Genomic DNA, 16,931 nt, shown 5'->3' with positions numbered 1-16,931 from the left:
ACAGAACCACAGCCATGGGAAAGTGTTCTCGTGTTGCTTTTGCTCCAACACTTTTCCAAGCAGGGCAGCACTGCAATACCATGAACAGATTACTCACCTGACTGCATCTACCCCTCCTTGAAGCCACAGCATGTATGCTGTCTGTGTTGACTGGTGGCAGGACACTTCTGCATCTGTTCATCCATCCCACACACAACTTCTGATTCTGCAAGGAGACTGGTTTAAACTTGTATCTGCATTTTAGGCTTATAGTCAGTCTTGATACCAATTCTTTATATTTCTCCCCATCTCAAGTTTGTAAGCAGTGTTCCAGCTCTTAAAGCAGGGCATATATAAGCTAACCATAAGTACCATCTTCCAGAGGTGCCATTTCCTAGGTGTAACTACTACATACCCGTGTCCAACTTAGAGTAAAGGTAATTACGAGCCGTTCTTGCAAAAACATTATCTATTCTTAGTATTGCCTTTGAGTCTTTATCTGATCTGTATGTTATTGGGGCATCTTAGACATAATGGTTTCTTAGGGCCTTTTCCTTTTTTCTCAATGGTGCATTATAAGTGGAAGGCTGCCTGTGCAATTATTCTTTGCAGAACACCTTGTGACATTTCTTCTGGACATTGAATAGTTTAATTTTTAGATTGGCTGTTTTGGTACAGAGGTCCTGTCGGTAAAGAGATTTAGGAGGATTTTTCGACAAGGAAGTTGTTGGAAGCGGCGCATCACGCCACATTGTGGAAAGGGTGGGAAATGTGATTTGGTTTTGCTATGAAGTTGCTTTTTCACATGGGAACAGTGGCATAACACTATTTCATGATGCTGTGGCATGACAGGTGTATTTCCTGCATTTTAAACATTGTATGCTATTTCCTACTATATTTTTCTCCTACCATTATTCTTCTGCTTTATGCTTTTTTACTCATCTTGCCCAGTATAGTACATGGGGTTGTGTGGCCTGGTATACAAGACTTGTGAAGTGCACGGTATAGGCTTTCAGTGTTTATTTCTGGTACAACAGGCTTTCATGTTTTCTGTGAGACATTGTGAGGTTTTTCTTTGTTTACTTTAAAGCCTTTAATGTGCATACTGCAAATATGTTTTGTGTATTGTAAGGGTGCCATCAACTAACAGGGCTGGATTTGACTCTCTTTGTTCCTCTTTTGTACTGGAAACCTATATACAGCACTGTTATTTGGCTAAACATATTTTTATGCTGTGATGCCTTGCACTGAGGCAGTTTTCATTAGCACTGGCCTGCCATATCAGCTTTTGGGTGACAGTCCAAAACTTCATTTTCTAGTTGTAAGAGGCCTATTACTAGATCAGGTTGTTCAAACTCAGAACTGAATGGCCATTTGTCGGTTGATGGCTGCTTTATCTGCATACCAACCCAGTGTAAAGAGAAGCTTCAGAACCAGAGGTCATCTATTGCAGCAATAGGCTAATGAGAGTTGTTCCTAGATCATCGAATTTCTTTCATTTATGCATTGCGTTTACACACAATTTTACTAATTTCTCAAAATGTGTATATTTTTCTAATCTTTGTGTTCAGTTTTTGATTATTTTTCTTATGTAGAACATGGTGCTGTTTGGACCATGTTTGGTCTGCGGTATGTGATATGTAGAGGCAGCGAATGGTAATCTGAACTTCCACCATTTCAGTATGCGATGTCCAAGAGATTCTACCATAATGGTACTTTTGAATGTTTTACTAACCTTGCTCGGTGCATTGCAGGTTTCGGAGTTGAAAATTAAAGACATTAAAAATTTTGGCTCAGCAGTTTTGTATGTCTCGCAAATGATGTTTATGGCTGCCATTGTACTAACAGTTTGCAGCATATTGTGCAGAATCTATTGTCCTCACTGCTTAAATTTACACGCGTTCAGCCAGAAATAGAAGCCCCTGCTGTGAAATCAGTTCATGATATCTTCGAGGGCAAACATGCTAGCAGTAAACATATATCTTACGGATTCGATCTCAGATATATTGAACTCGAATATATAGAGTTGTTTTTTATATTGAGCTCTCAAAATATCCGCTTAAAAAAACCCATGGAAAAGTTGTTCGCGTTTATCGAACTCCGGTCGACGGATATGGAAAGGGCACGGTGGGCTTCTAAAAGTTAACTGCACACTTTTTGTGTATGGAGCCGGGTCGCTTGCGTGGCTTTTGGCAGCTGCTGACTGCATTAAAACGACTTGACGAGGTCACCGTCGGTCCGTTTGAAAGTGCCCTTCGTTCTTTAGTGCTTTGATTTCATCGCGACACTTCTGCCATGTAGAGGACCCAAAGTTGGTGCATTGGCTGTCATGCGGTGAAAGCAGCCTAGCTCCCCGAAGGCTTGATGCTGCTTTCGCGTGGCCTGCTTCGCTGCTGAAGGCGACGCGTAATTAAACTGTACCTTAATTTTAATTGAGCCACTGTTGCAGGTATCAGTACCAGAGTTTGACTTCTTATGACCTGCGATAGCTTTTCCCAAATCACCGTCCACTGGTGCTCTGATTTGAGCCGCAACTCCAACATCACTTGGGCCACGCGGTGCGACAGGCGAGCAGCGTCAGCTCCGACGGTCCACTCCCTGCTACATATTTTGCGCTCGTTCCTGTGAGGTGGCACGTATCCAGTGCTCTTTTTCGACGCTTGGCAGGAGACTATGTTGGGCGCGCGGGTGCGCGCGTGTGCACCTTGCGGGTCGCCACACCCATGGTGGGCGGTGGGCTGCCGGTATGTCGGCGGGCAGCACGTCACTGCAGGAAGCGCACTGGGGCGCACTAGCTGGGGCGCACTGTAGTCGCATTTCTGGGTTACTGAAAGGCTCATTTGTCGGCATGTTTAATAATATCGAATTATCGAACTATACGCGATCTCGAGTTCGATATATCGGGGATTGACTGTATTTGATATTTTTCATACATCTGAAGGGATTGTTAATTCCTTATGAGCAATTGGCAACATGTTCGTTGTGGGAGTATGGTAGCTAATAGTAGGGACTTTAGGGTTAATCGAATAAAAGTCTGGGAACCGGAAAACGAACCGGTGGCCCTGTATTTTTCGTAGCCTGTTCTTCACAGCACAAAGACATACTTAGTGAGAAGTCGGCGGCGATTCTTTTATCACCTTAATCGAGTCTGCTTTTACCACATATGTCGCGCTGAAACGAGTATCGATTAACTGTTTATTGCTTAGACATGCTTTGCCTTTGCGGCGAAGGCACAGATGCGCTTCCCTGCTACGAGCGGCGCATGTTTTCGTTTTCCTGCCGTGCTTGTTCCCTTGCTTGGTGACAGCTAGAAGCCATACCTAAATCTAGACCGCCGAGCAGCCCCGGCGCAGCAACGAGCTTCTGAAAAATAGTTCGCACATGCATGTCCCATCCAGCCAAGTTAAATGGGCAAAAGCGCTTTTAAAGCACCCAGTTCGTGATTTCCAGGCTATCTTTATTGTGACACTGATGTGAAAAGGTGGCGTTGCCTGTTTCGGACTATCTTCCTTGTTGCAAGTGGGACGGTAATGGCAGTTTGCGAGCGCTGTTCATACACATAATACAACGGCATGGAGAAAGGAAATTCCCGCCTTCTGCCATGCACGCAGTGTGTTACGCGCCATTGGCTTTCATACGTCAAAGGTGAATCCATATACAATAAATGTATTGAGCAAGTATTTGGCTCACATCGGCCTGGAAATGGCCTGCTATAATGGCCACACAGTACATGCAGGTTCGCATGTTCACGAAGCAAACCTACGATGCGTATTTTGGTTGTGATCTTGGTTTACGTTCTAGTTGGTAAGGGTTAATTTCAACGGAGCAGCACGCACGGACGACGGATGAGAAAAGGACAGACAATTGAGGCGCTCATTATTCTCAAGTTTATTCCGAAACATCTCGTTATATATTCTGTCGCTGTTCTGCAGGTCAGTCGCTCGTCACACAACACGTGGCCATGTCCAATAAAAAAAAAAGTCTAAATAAATGCTAATTGTTTGTCGCGCAAACTGGCAGTAGTGCCACTGAAGCATAGGATTGTTTGGCTTTTCTTATCTGCTAGACTTCCATCAGCTCTTCAGTCAATTTATCTGAAGGGCCTTTTCTCGTTCTGCTTTCTTGAAATGAATCTTTATGAAATAGGCCAATTAGCTGTACTAAAATGCTTCCCTCCGTGATTTGGTTTTCTTGACGTCCTTCGTCGCGATCTGTGTTGAGCGCGGGTTTCTTCGTGGTGCATCCGTGTCTGGCTTTGCCTGCCTGACCATCAAGCCATATCTGTGGTTGGGCGGCTCTGCCCGTTGTGTACGCAAAAAGGATGTGCAAAAATCATGCGGTCGAAGTTGTGGCATCGTATGCGACTCTACAAAAGGCCTCGACGGGAAACAAGTCTCATGGTTATCATGAGGGATGTAAGACGGGAGACGTGAAGAGTTTCTCTGGAATGTCGTGAGACCAACGCTACTCAACTGGAAGGTACCTCCTGCCTCAGAAGATCAGCTTCTCAGCCCGCTTGAGATCCCCCTTCCGGAATGCACGCACTCGGATCTGCGGTTGGGACAAAAAGTTCGGCGTCGGGTTGTCTGTCGACTTTGTTGATAAAGTGGCCGCTGGAAGATCTCTGTCAAGCAAGTTAAAGGAGGACGAGCGTACGAGATGCGCCTCATAGTGGGTAGATTCGTTAATTGGTCCAACGGCAAAGAGACAGTCGGTCTATAAGCCGGGACCTGTTGAGTTTCATTTCCTTTGAGTGCTTGCGGACATGGAGTCTTTTTTTTTTCTTTTTTTTTTTTTTGAGGTTTGGAGGAGGGGGTGTTTTGTTTTCTGAAAAGGCCATTGGAGCTATCCACAATAATTTTTTATTCCTCTCTGTAACCCTCCCCACCCCTCCTTCCTTAAGAAAAAAAAAAGGAAAAAGCAAGGCTCTTGGCGCAGGACATTCTGATAAATAAATTACGCCTTTCTGATAGATAAAATAGAGCGGCTCTGGCTTGAAGTGGCTTTCGCTATCAAGCGTCACTAACAATGCATGTCCTTTCAGACAATAGCTTTAAAAAAAAGGAACTTGGCAGCATGAAATTTTCTTTACTTGCAGCAGCATCTTAACAAGTTGCATTTCGAAGACCCGTTCAAAGTCAATTACGACTTTGGGGATAGTTGTGCAGCTTCATCTCTTTTTTTTTTTTTTTTTTTTGCAGAAAACATCCGAGTAGGTATAGTGCCTTCAGCATTGATATGGTCGATCTTTACTACTCACTCCCGCATAAGACGCCTTGCTTCAAATTGTAAAATAATGTATCGTTGATGACAATGATAAATGCACATTTGCATTTAGAAATCAGTGTTGGATGTCTTCTTGAAGTCTACTTTCGTGTCTTAGCTTGGTGGCACGAGAGAGAGAGAAAGAGAGAGAAGGCAGAGAGGTTAACCAGGAAAGCTTCCGGTTTGCTACCCTGCACTGGGGAAGAGGAATGAGGAGTTTAAAGGAGAAAGATAGAAGAGAATGATAGGAAAGGTAAGGCGGCGAGGAGCACAGCCACAGTTTCTCAATCAAGTTTGTGTCTCTCATAATACACATAAGTGCTTTGAAGGCTTTGCCTTTAGACGCCTTCTGTGGCCATGGGCCGAGGATTTTCTCCTCTGTGAAAGGACGGCTGTCAAGATGGTCCAGAGCCGAACGCAGCGCATATCGGTCTGTACAAAAAGCCGGCGTCTGCATTGGGTGCTGCGTGGAGCCCTGCTTGAGTGATATTTATCTAGCAAAGTCTGACCACCGCATACAGGCACGCACCAGAGTACTATAATTGTTCACGCGTTCCATTTTGTGGATGACTACCTTGTGGTTTTCGGTGGGAATGTCCTACATCGGTTACATGATGTATTAAATGTTTCTGAGGAGTGATCGATGGGTTTGCCCTCCACATTGGAACTCCCGCAAGGCAATTATCTGCGTTTCCTGGACTTGCGGTTCGAGTTTTCTCCAGGACCACGTGTGCTGGACTTAAAAACCACGCACAGCAAAACTCTTACTAAACTATGGGTATTGCGGCTAACTGCTTAGGGTTGGTGACGCTGCATCCTTGAGCATAGTTTTAAAAATCAGGTGGCATGATTATTAGGCGCCGGGTTTCCGCTCTCCTTGATGTAGGTGAGCGAGAGCTTGCTGAAGTGTGCCTTCGACCAAGGGCCAGAAGAAAAAGTAAAACGAAAAATTGCACTGGTGCCCTACTTCGTTTGAAAAAGTAGGGTCGCGGTACACCATGAATATAAGTGTTGTTCTCTGTTCCAAGGAAGCTAGGCCGGTCTGCACATAGGCCTAAAGAAAGGTTGAGTCACGCGCCAATGCAGGGTGTAATATTCGTCACCAGTTTAGATATGTGACATGTGCCATAGGAGGGTGTACAGCTTTCCACTATCGTGTGGAGGTCTTACATTGGTAAGACGGGAACGTGTCTCAGTGCTTACGGAAGCATTTCCGATCCCTCACAAGTCGGCTCTTCAGGAACTTAGCGGAGCATTGCAATTCACGCAGAGGTTTCACACCCTTTCTTGACAGTGGCGCTATTCAGGCACGGAGATAAATTGACTCGAGAGCTAGCGAAAGCCTACCATATAAGAAAACCTGGACGATCATGCTTCAGTAGCATTATACTGTGAGTTTGCATGAGAAAGAATTCGCATATACAGACACTTTTATTGATTGACCATGGCCACGTATTTTGGGACGAGCGCTTGATCAGCCAAACAAAAGAGATGTTTCTGAATAAAGTTCAGTTCATAGTGACGCCTTAATTGTTCTCTCTCCTTTTCTTGTCCGTGCGCGTTGCTCCGGTTTAAGTTGCTGCTTGGTTCGTGTATGCTATGTTGTCTCTAGAAGGCAATGTAACGCCATGTAGTCTGTTGGTACGGTGAAGCTGGTTTTTGAGGGCCTAAGCGTTCTGAAGAATTACCTCAAGCCTAAGTAGTGAAATTTGAAGCGTTAGTTTGCACTATGTGGGTCCTTGGAAATACAGTTTCACATCATTCGAGTATAGATTCGTAATCATGTTTAAATGGTTTGATGGACGTAGTTTCGTAACAAAAAAAGCATATACTAACTACCTTGTTTGCGAAGTACTAAAACACTGCTTCAAAACTTGTCTAATAGGTTTTGTGTTATTTATGACCATATTTTCACTGCTATTTTTGTGACTCAAAAATGGGAAACTTTTCTTAAGGTCCCGGTTTCTTTCTGTTGAGGCATTGCAAAAAAATCACTGAGAATTCCTAATTATTCGCTCTTTTTGATGCCTAGTCTGACTAGAAGTGCTTTTGTGTTTTTTTTCTCTGCTTGCGCATTTTGACATGGCCAATGCAGATGATCTTGCTTTGCTATTTTTTGTCGCTCTGAACTTTGTGGCATTCATTTGGCAGATTTGTGATGTAACTTCATTACTTGTTGAATTTGTCCCAGAATGTTTTTTTTTTTTTTCAGTAGCCTTTACCACTTTTTTTGAATATATATCCTATGCGTATAGTTATAAGTGTTTCAGTAAGCGGAAAGAATTTGAAGGAACTCTTTTTTTTTTTTTTTTTTGCATTCAGATGTTGGTTTGGTTTATGGGGTTTACCCTCCAAAACGACTGAGGCCATGAAAGACGCCGTAGTGGGGGGCTCCACAAATTTCGATCACCTGGGATTTTTTAATGCGTATTGCACGGGCGCCTTGCTTTTTGCCTGTATCGAAAAGCGGCCGCCGCGGCTGGGATTCGATCCGCATCCTTGGGAACAGTAGTCGAGCGCCGTAATAACTGCGCCATCGTGGCGGTTCCATACAAAGGTTAAGCCACACTTAATTGCACCTATATGTTGCATGACCCTTGTCCTTAAAGTGTTAATATGGTTGGGCAACTGCAGTGCCTCCTTTGCTTTGAGTAGCTTGTCTAGAATGACCATTTTTATGACAAATCCACGGCATGGAAAAATTACGTGGCTACATTAGGAAGTGTTAGCGCTAGCATTGTTGGAGTGATTAAAAATGTGATTGCATGTGTACTTGGTTATGACATGCTGCTAGATAGGGAACAGTGGTTTGCATTCAGTGATGGGACTGGAGATGGACCATAGCTTTTTATTCGCCTTTTACTTTGTGTAATATTAGTTTTGCAACAAGCCATGATTCCATGGCTAGTGAGGGGTCTAAAATTGAAATAAACAATAGAAGTGAGACTGTTTAAGAATATGACTTAAAGCAGACAAGAGAAGTGCTGTAAAATCCTTCATGTAATTAGCGTATTTTCCAAATAAGTAATTGCAGTGTAACTATAGATAAGACGAAAATAGGCCAATCATGAACAAAGTAAAAAATACAAACATATTCAGTCAGGATGCTGAAAAATAAGTTTCAGTTGGATGCCCTTAATTCATTCCATTGACTTGACTGAATTTGAGTATTTTACCAAATATGCTGAATGGGACGCACGGTGAATTAAGTTGATTATTTGGGTTTGGATGGGCCAGCTCGAACTTTTGAGATTAGGATGTAGGGATACAAAGAGGACATACTGATGGCTCACTTAAACACAATCACAGTAGCCAGTTCGAAAATACGCAACTCTGTGATGATTAGAGGCTGTACTAGTTTGCCTCTTCGGCACTCCGAATAGTGTCAAGGGAACGGGGTGCATATTTAGTATTGTTGTCAATTAGCGGATACTCATCATAGGAACAAACGTTACAAATCATTGTAATAGGAGCCATGCCAGAGAAAATAACCTCTTCTTAGTTGTTGGCCAGGAAGGGAAAAACTAGGTATACTGTCATGACAAAACATATGCTTCACGTTCACGCCCTTTCACATTTGCATTCTGCACATATTTAATCACATGCACTCACTCATGCCTACTCACATTTATGTGGATGGAAGGTGAAATGGGCACACTTAATTTTATGAGTGAGTGTGCCAAGTGGCTAGAATATTTCGAGTTGTTAGGAGCACAACTGTTTGTGCACAAGAACAGAAAACATTGTGGAAGTTGTTAGTATATAAGGAGCAAGCATTACTAATTGTATATATTCATTGTTTAGGTGGTTTGTGCAGAAAGCCCATATACTTTGCATGGCGTACCGAGTGAACGCCAATATTTATTTTCATCCTCCACATCATTTTCATTAGAGACTGGAGTGATTACAGGAATGGAAGGAAACATATCAAAAGACAAAAAGGAATCGGACTGGTGATAAACGATTGCAGATGTGTCTACTCATGCAATGTTAGCTGTGGCTTTCTTGAAAATCCGGGAACCTTTGATGGTTTCGGTCGATGTGGAAAGGTGGGTACGTCAGGATATTTGATCAATGCTATTAGCTGGAAGGTCTCTTACTCTATTATATTTTGCTATTAGGCGCTGTTAGCTGGAGATGCATTTGCCGCCTTCGTTTCTGAGTTGATTCTGACTATGGAACATTATACAGCTTCCAATCGCTTTCCACAGACTGTTTTGTCATCTATATTGTGATCACAGGACATTTCTGCCTTCCAAATCAATAGACGAATATATTTACAATCTGCAGTTGCAGTACTTGACCGACAGTTGGAGTTCCATCTCTTGTTTGGGACTGCAGCAAATCTGAAGTATACAGTCCATTTATGGAGATAATTAAATCAAGCCACTATAGAAACAATATCGAGCTCTTAAGGAACTTCAATGAAAGAAGTGTAAGAAAAGTGCTTTGCTGTGTAAACGAATGTCTTAATGCATGAACTGTGGCAGGGAAATGAAGGAGAAGAAATAGGTAGCCTGGGAACTTTTCTCCGAACAACGAACACTACGACGCGGGAAGCCCATTCAGATCTTCAGCTCTTTATTATATGAAATAAAAGTATCGGCTGTACTGGGGACTGTTCTCTAGCTCGGCCTCTCGCGCTTGGTCCCGCAGCTGCCTGCGTCGTTCCCTTTCCTCCGTTGTGTCTCCTTGAGGCTACGTTTCACCTGTTGCAGCTTTACCGGACATGCGGCGAACGTGGCCTTGTGGTCGCCATTGCAGTTGGCACAGCGTACCCGATCCTTCTCGGTGCAGTCGCGGTATGCGTGAGGTCCGGCACAGATCTTGCATCGGTACCCATTGTAGCACGACCTGACCACGTGGTTGAACCCCTGGCACTTGGAACATTGCACAGGAGCCGGAAAGTAACGGTGCACCTGCAGTAATGGTGGGTTAGCGCGGGGAGGAACAGGAATATGATTTACGAAAAAGAAACAGGAATGGGGTGATAAGAGGAAAAACGGAGTTCAGTTGTCACTCTGGCCGTACACCCAAGCCGCGCCGTGAGTGGAGGGATCAAGGAATACATACAATCGTTTCCAAGAGCATACAGGCCAAGAGCTTTGCCCCTAAACCCTGTAACGGGGATGGTTGCGCATTTTTTTGTGTTCACAGCAATCTTGCAGGTGACGCGTAGTCTCGTCATCCCCCTTTTTGAGCATACATATTTCAAGAGTCCTCCCCTTACAAAGCTTTTGAAGCGAACACCTTGGGCTATACACTTTTGACAAAGACTACACAGAAATTGTACTGATAGTCATTGTTGGATATCGGTTTAGTGCGCTAGCACTTAGGCCCCCACTACCGAGCGTTGATTGGTCGGCGGGGCGTGACGTCACGAGTGAATTGATGCGACTGCCCACCAGGACAGCATTTGGCATGTGGGAATCGAAGCCACAGGGAACCTTGGATACCGAGTCAGACGCGACATACTCCTAGAGGCCATCCAGAAACTCGCATTCTTGGTTATAGAGGGACTTCATATTTAAGTCGGGTGGTCTAGATTACGACTGCAGTTTTATGCTTATATGTGCGACACGAAACAGAAACCGAAGGGAAAACCTAAGTGCTGACGTACTGATTCGCACTAGGCCTAATGGCGCTAGCTAGGTCTTCATTTCTTTTAAGGCATTGAAACTTTCCTGTCGGCAAACACCATCCGGTGCGCTCTGAAGCCTCTGAGACGAATTGAGACGAAAATTTTCCTCGCCGCTTTAGGAGGAAGGAGCGAAAGGCCACAGGATGTAGTCAGATTACGGCTACCGTTGATGGAGGGCATGACGCGAGCAGAGGAGCGCGCAACTTGAGGGCGGTTACCAGGGGAACAACACGGCGGGTCGTTTCCGGCGGTAGGTATACGGGATAAGGGGGAAACAGAGAAGAGGTGCTTGCGCACAGCACATTTGAATGAATGTGTGCAAGCTGCTTGTATGTTGTTATATGTGTACTGAGAGGAAATGAATGAAAGTTTAATGCAATGCATTTCTGTTGGATCGGTGCATCAACCATGTTTTTTTTTTTTTTTTTTCAGGAATATACATATACGTTCAGGATTAAACGGAAAATTGGGGAGGGAGGCACTTTGGGATCGCCTGTAAAGGTACGAGAGGAGTGCGTTAATGGCTCCCGTTTGCTAACTCTCCTTTCGGATGCTCGTTCACGCAAATACATTTCGCTACTCGTATGTCACTATAATCATTAAATTTTTGCCGCTATTATCCCCAAAATACTAATTACCATACACTCTTAACATACCTGATTGTATGAAAGACCACACAATGTAGATGTGGATCCCCGCTTTAACCGAGATGTATGCGAATATGCCTGCGGCTTATAAGGGCCGCGTGTCGGGATCCAAGAGTCTGGCAGGCCACATTCTCAAAGGCGAAGCCAGGGTTGGCAGCTCCTGATAAATCGACCATGTCTAGTGGTTACGTGACGTCACACAACATGACGACCAACCAGTGAGTGGACGGCCATGTCAATCGGCCAACTGTATACCAACTGCCGTGGACATGCCCTTGTTTTTTCACTCACAAGTTAGGCTAATGCCTACGCGGATTTTTGGAGGATGGGGCCATTAACGCTATAATTTTAAAAGCATCAAATATAAGGAAGAAGTACTCTTTGACAGAAGTACATGACGCAAGGGTACATGCTATAGAGTGGGAACTCCAGAGCAAAGCTATATGGTGATGAGAGCTAAACTAAGTATTAAGGTATTCGGGTCGCCAGGGGTGCATCCGCATGTCCCAGCTGCCAATTTAGACAGCAGGATGTGTGGTCCGAAACATTACGATAGAGGTTATATACTGTGCTTACAAACTACGACGTGCGTTACTGGATACAACCCATGCGTGATCCCTCGTTAAGCGTCCCTGCCTACCGGAACTTCGCTTGCCGTGTGCGGAACCTCAGTGGAGCACAGTGAATAATAAATACGCACCGCACAAGGGAAGTAGCATTTTGTTGCTTAGTATTTGCGGTTTGGGCGTTGCATACGCACAAGGGCTAGTAATAGCCAGAGTGCAAAACGTCCCCCTCCCCCCCCCCCCCCCCCCCTCTCCCTTCCAGGACGCAAAGGGAATAACGGACGTGGTCATCAGAATAGAGTCGAGATGTATTTAAAAGATTGTTGACATCGCTCATACGTGAAATACCAGCAATATTTTCTATTAACTTTTTATTTTTCTCAATCGGTCCTCAGATAAAAATAATAAATAGGGCGAGAATTTGGAGGTATGGTTGAAGATAATAATAGTGTTAGAATGCAAAAGAAACATGTATTTAAACACGGCAAATAAAGAAGTAACTAGGAAGTGCGAAATAAAGCTGAAAAGCGAAAGAGGCAATAAAAGTATAGTAATACCAGAACGAAGAACTGCACATGAATGTTTGTAGCGGCGGAAATAAAGGGTTAGCGAGGAAGGGGAAAGAGGTGAGCGACAGGGAGAAAGGACGAGGTCGGTAAAATAAAAAGAAATACGCTATGGCACAATACACAGTAGTTTACTTGAGGTCCTCCCGCAAATATCTAAGGCCACTGAGCACTCGACGCGACAGACATGAACACAGAGCTATTGCGGAGACCAGCTTGATGTGCCGAGTGCTCAGTGCGGCCTTAAGCAAGCTACTGTATATTGTGCCATAGCGTATACATTTCTTTTTATTTTTACCTACCCCGTCCTTTCTCCCTATCGCTAACTTATTTGATTTCCTCTACCCCTTCCTCGCTATCCCTTTATTTCCACCGCCCCACTTCAGGTGCTTCAGATATCAGATAACAGATGCCGGGACTGGCAAACATCTTTTCCTTCCTTTTGTATATATATATATATATATATATATATATATATATATAATAAAATAGCCACCACCACCACAACAACCCTCCTTTTTTTAAGTTCATAAAAGGTGGTCGTCGTCATGCCCTTCCACTATTAGAGGGCAACTAGTCTCGATCAGTAGTGGCTCGAGGTGTGAATTAGCATGAGAAGAGTGGCATGTGATGATTTTGACCCTGCAAAAAAGTGTGCGAAGTTTGAAGGCGACGTTTGAAGTCGGTGTGAAGCAGGGTCATGATAAATTTTGTGAAAGAGACATAGGTAAGCAAGTATGCGAATATAGGCTAGTGCGAGATTTTAACGCCATAACGCTGATGAGATATGAGTTGTCTGCAGAATAAAAAGAAAAACGTTCTGAGCATATATTCGATGCCGTCTACGATGTAAGCCTGATATTAGACCCACATCGGTGATGCGCATTTAGTATTTCAGTACTTGTAAGGGGTAGCAGTTTCAATAGTTTTGCTATTAAGTACGTATGCATGAGGTTCGAAATAGCTGATTGTAACCAGTGCACTTAACCATGAGGAGTGCTTGACTGACCTCTCTAGTCTATTAAATCAATGCCACATCTAGTTTGTAGTTGGGCGTGTATCTCAAGCATCTACGTCCGCTTACTCCATACCTTAGTTCGGACGCTTACTTCTCGAAGAAAGAAAGAAGGCCGATGTTTACCCAACTTAAACCTTGTTAAAACGGGCGACAGTACCCGTCGCCGTGGCTCAGCGTTTAGACGCTTGGCTACTGAACCTGAGTACCCGGGCTTGAACCCGAACGGTTGGAATCTTGTTTGCTCCGATTTTTTTTTTAACGTGAAAACACTACACCTGGACTGCCTAAATCCCCACGAAAAGACAAATTTTACAAGGTGCGTTATCTCAGTGAGAATGCCTTCCAAAGCACCTATCCTCCGCCCTCTTCAATATTTTAATGCGCCCTAAATGAGGAGGTCTTGGTGGAGCATATCTAAAAATTGACCGAATGAGGGCGCGCCGCTCTTAAGACGTCCTCACCAAGGTAAGGAACCCTTCAGAGTTCAGCCACAAGTCCTAGCTTTTCCTTAAGAGGTCTTGAAGGTAATGTTATTCCCACTCAGAGGCTGAAGGAGAAGACGACGGGGTGGGGAACCGTGAAGAGCTCGAGATCATTCTCCGACGCCCGACGAACTCGGGAGTTGCAGCCCAAAGACCTTCCGCTCTAAGAGAGAGAGGGAGGGAGATATATATATATATATATATATATATATATATATATATATATATATATATATATATAGAGAGAGAGAGAGAGAGAGAGACCCTTTAAAGAAAAACAGAAATTTGCCGGCGTTCAGATTTCGCTAGCATGCTACACTGTGCAGGAAGGGGTACTCTAAGGGACTGTTGTCGTTATGTCTGTCTACACCCACACGCCAAGCCCGCAGACCCTCCTGCAGCAGTCTTTAAATTCGCTGGATTTCGTATTATAGGTTTTACAGGTGCACCTCTTTTCACTGCATGTTAAAAAAAAAATAAGACAAGCACCAGGGACAGTTATCACATGCTACAAGTATGAAAATGCAGCATACGTCGTACAGGTGGAAGCCGAGCTTGACCTGCCTAGGCCTCGGGCGATCGGGGCCGAAGTGCAGCACCACGTGGTTCGTGTTCTCGACGTTGAGCGTGCCGTCCGTCCGCTGCGAGTAGGCGAACTGCCGTCGGACGTTGATGACGCCCTGATCGGCGAGCAGCTGGAGCAGGTGCTTCTCGCTCAAGTGCGCCGGCACGTCCTTGATCTTGCCCGCGTGCCGATCGAACCAGCGGGGAAAGTCGGCCTGCGTTCGAAGTTCGCGAGTCCGATAATTTTCGCGGAGTTGGACAAAATTTGCTTCACTGTTCGGGTCTCGTAGCAAAAATGAAAACTCCCGCCGCCGCTGCCGCATTTAGATGGAAGCGCAATAAATAAATAAAATGTGAAACAACGTTAAAATAACCGCAGATGATCTAGATACATACGGAGGCGTCCACTATAGCGCCCCTCATAGCAGAGCCACTTAGGGTTGTTAAAGCCCCATATGGATAAAAAGCCTTAGAGTATAGAGGTATTGAATGAACTTGCTGCCGGTGTAGCAACGTAGTACATGCCGGCTGTGAAAGCGCTCGTTGTGTCGGGTCCTAACAGACTCGTAGTGAATCCTAAACAATACAGTCAGAGGAAGAATGCAACCAGCGTTGTGTTCCACTGTGACATCAGTGTCAGCAGTCGGTAATCAGTTCACTATCACTGAACAGCAAATCAAGAGTGCACCGCCGTCTACTGTTCGCCCGCTGTTACGGCTCGTTGTTTGGCCGGTTGTATCAAGAGACTAGTGTGACAGGCGTCAGCCAATATTGAGCAGCTCTCGCCATATGCCTTCAAGCTAAGGCTCCTCGCTCGCTGGTACCATGCATTAACTTCAACATGTGTCAGCACATTAGGATACAGAGCAAAGCAGCGAAGCTTCCATTCGCTATACCACGAGCGGGTGGCATGTCGTAAGCCAGCACCTTCTTCGTGAGCGCACCCTCCGCTGTTACCTTGACTCGATGACTGAAAATGCGAAACGCTGTCGGCTTCCGTCCCTTTCCGATTCAAGTCTATACTGAATGGTATTTTTCTTTTGCGCAGGTGATGACTGTTGTAATATTATTTTAATACATGGTCCCAAGCAAGATGTCAGACAGCTCTACCCACAGGCCGAAATGCCCACGGCGCACCACAACAACAACAACAACAACAACAACAACAACAACAACAACAACAACAACAACAACAACAACAACAACAACAACAACAACAACAACAACAACAACAACAACAACAACAACAACAACAACAACAACAACAACAACAAGCGTTTCAATACCTTAACCGAAATGCCCAACATGGAGGTGATGTTCTTGAGGCGGTTGAAGGCCTCTGTGCTCTTCACATAGACGATGAGACTGCCCCGATTGGAGAACCAGGCGTTGACGGGTGCTTCGCCTGCCACCTCCTTGACAGCGCGTCCAATGTACTTGCTGCTTAGCCTGCGCAGTGTGGTGCCGGGGTCCGTCGAAGTGATCACCAGGGGTGCGCTGTTGTCTGGGATACGGATGCGCACGTTGTGGTGCTCGGCCGCTTCATCGTCCATCGCGTACTTGGAGCTGCCACCCTGCATGTCTGTTGCCGCAAGTCCTGGGCACCTTCTCTGGCCATTACCGCCGTTAAGAAAAATACGATTTATTAATCGAATGATTGAAATAGGGACAAATTGGTGTTGCCTCTCTAAACAAATATTAACGATGAGCTGACCTCTTTAAAAGCAGCATTGGTATTGTATAGCAAACCGTGCCTAAATGTCACACCATAAGGCAGACATGGATGTCATCCGTAAAAGTGCCGTAAAAGGAATCAAATACCCCCCATACGAGCAAACCCAATCACGCGCGCAGGCAGTCGCATACAGTACGCTAGTTGGTTTCATTGCAGTACAGAAATTCTTCCTGTGGAAGATCCCGGATGCTGTCAGAAAGCGCGTTCCAACCACATATTGTTCAAGGAAAAAAAAACAGGGTTTAAATAAGCTAGTCCGAGCGTAGAAAGGAGTAATGTTTTGTGGATGATGTCTTGATGAGGTTGGTTGGGCGAATGTTAGGTAAGTATTACGCGAGAGGCGACACTTTCGCATAATACCTCTCTGAACGCTCAGCTCAAGTGTACCCACACTTTTATTTTTGCTATTTATCCGCAAGACAAACATAGACTCCCTTTAACTAAGTCGAACAAACGAACCTCGATGGC

This window comes from Amblyomma maculatum, chromosome 9 (genome assembly GCF_055883805.1).
Source record: "Amblyomma maculatum isolate TAMU_Amacu chromosome 9, ASM5588380v1, whole genome shotgun sequence".
Lineage (NCBI taxonomy): Eukaryota > Metazoa > Arthropoda > Arachnida > Ixodida > Ixodidae > Amblyomma > Amblyomma maculatum.
The sequence above is the reverse complement of the archived record's forward strand: the minus strand, read 5'-3'. Positions refer to the sequence as shown.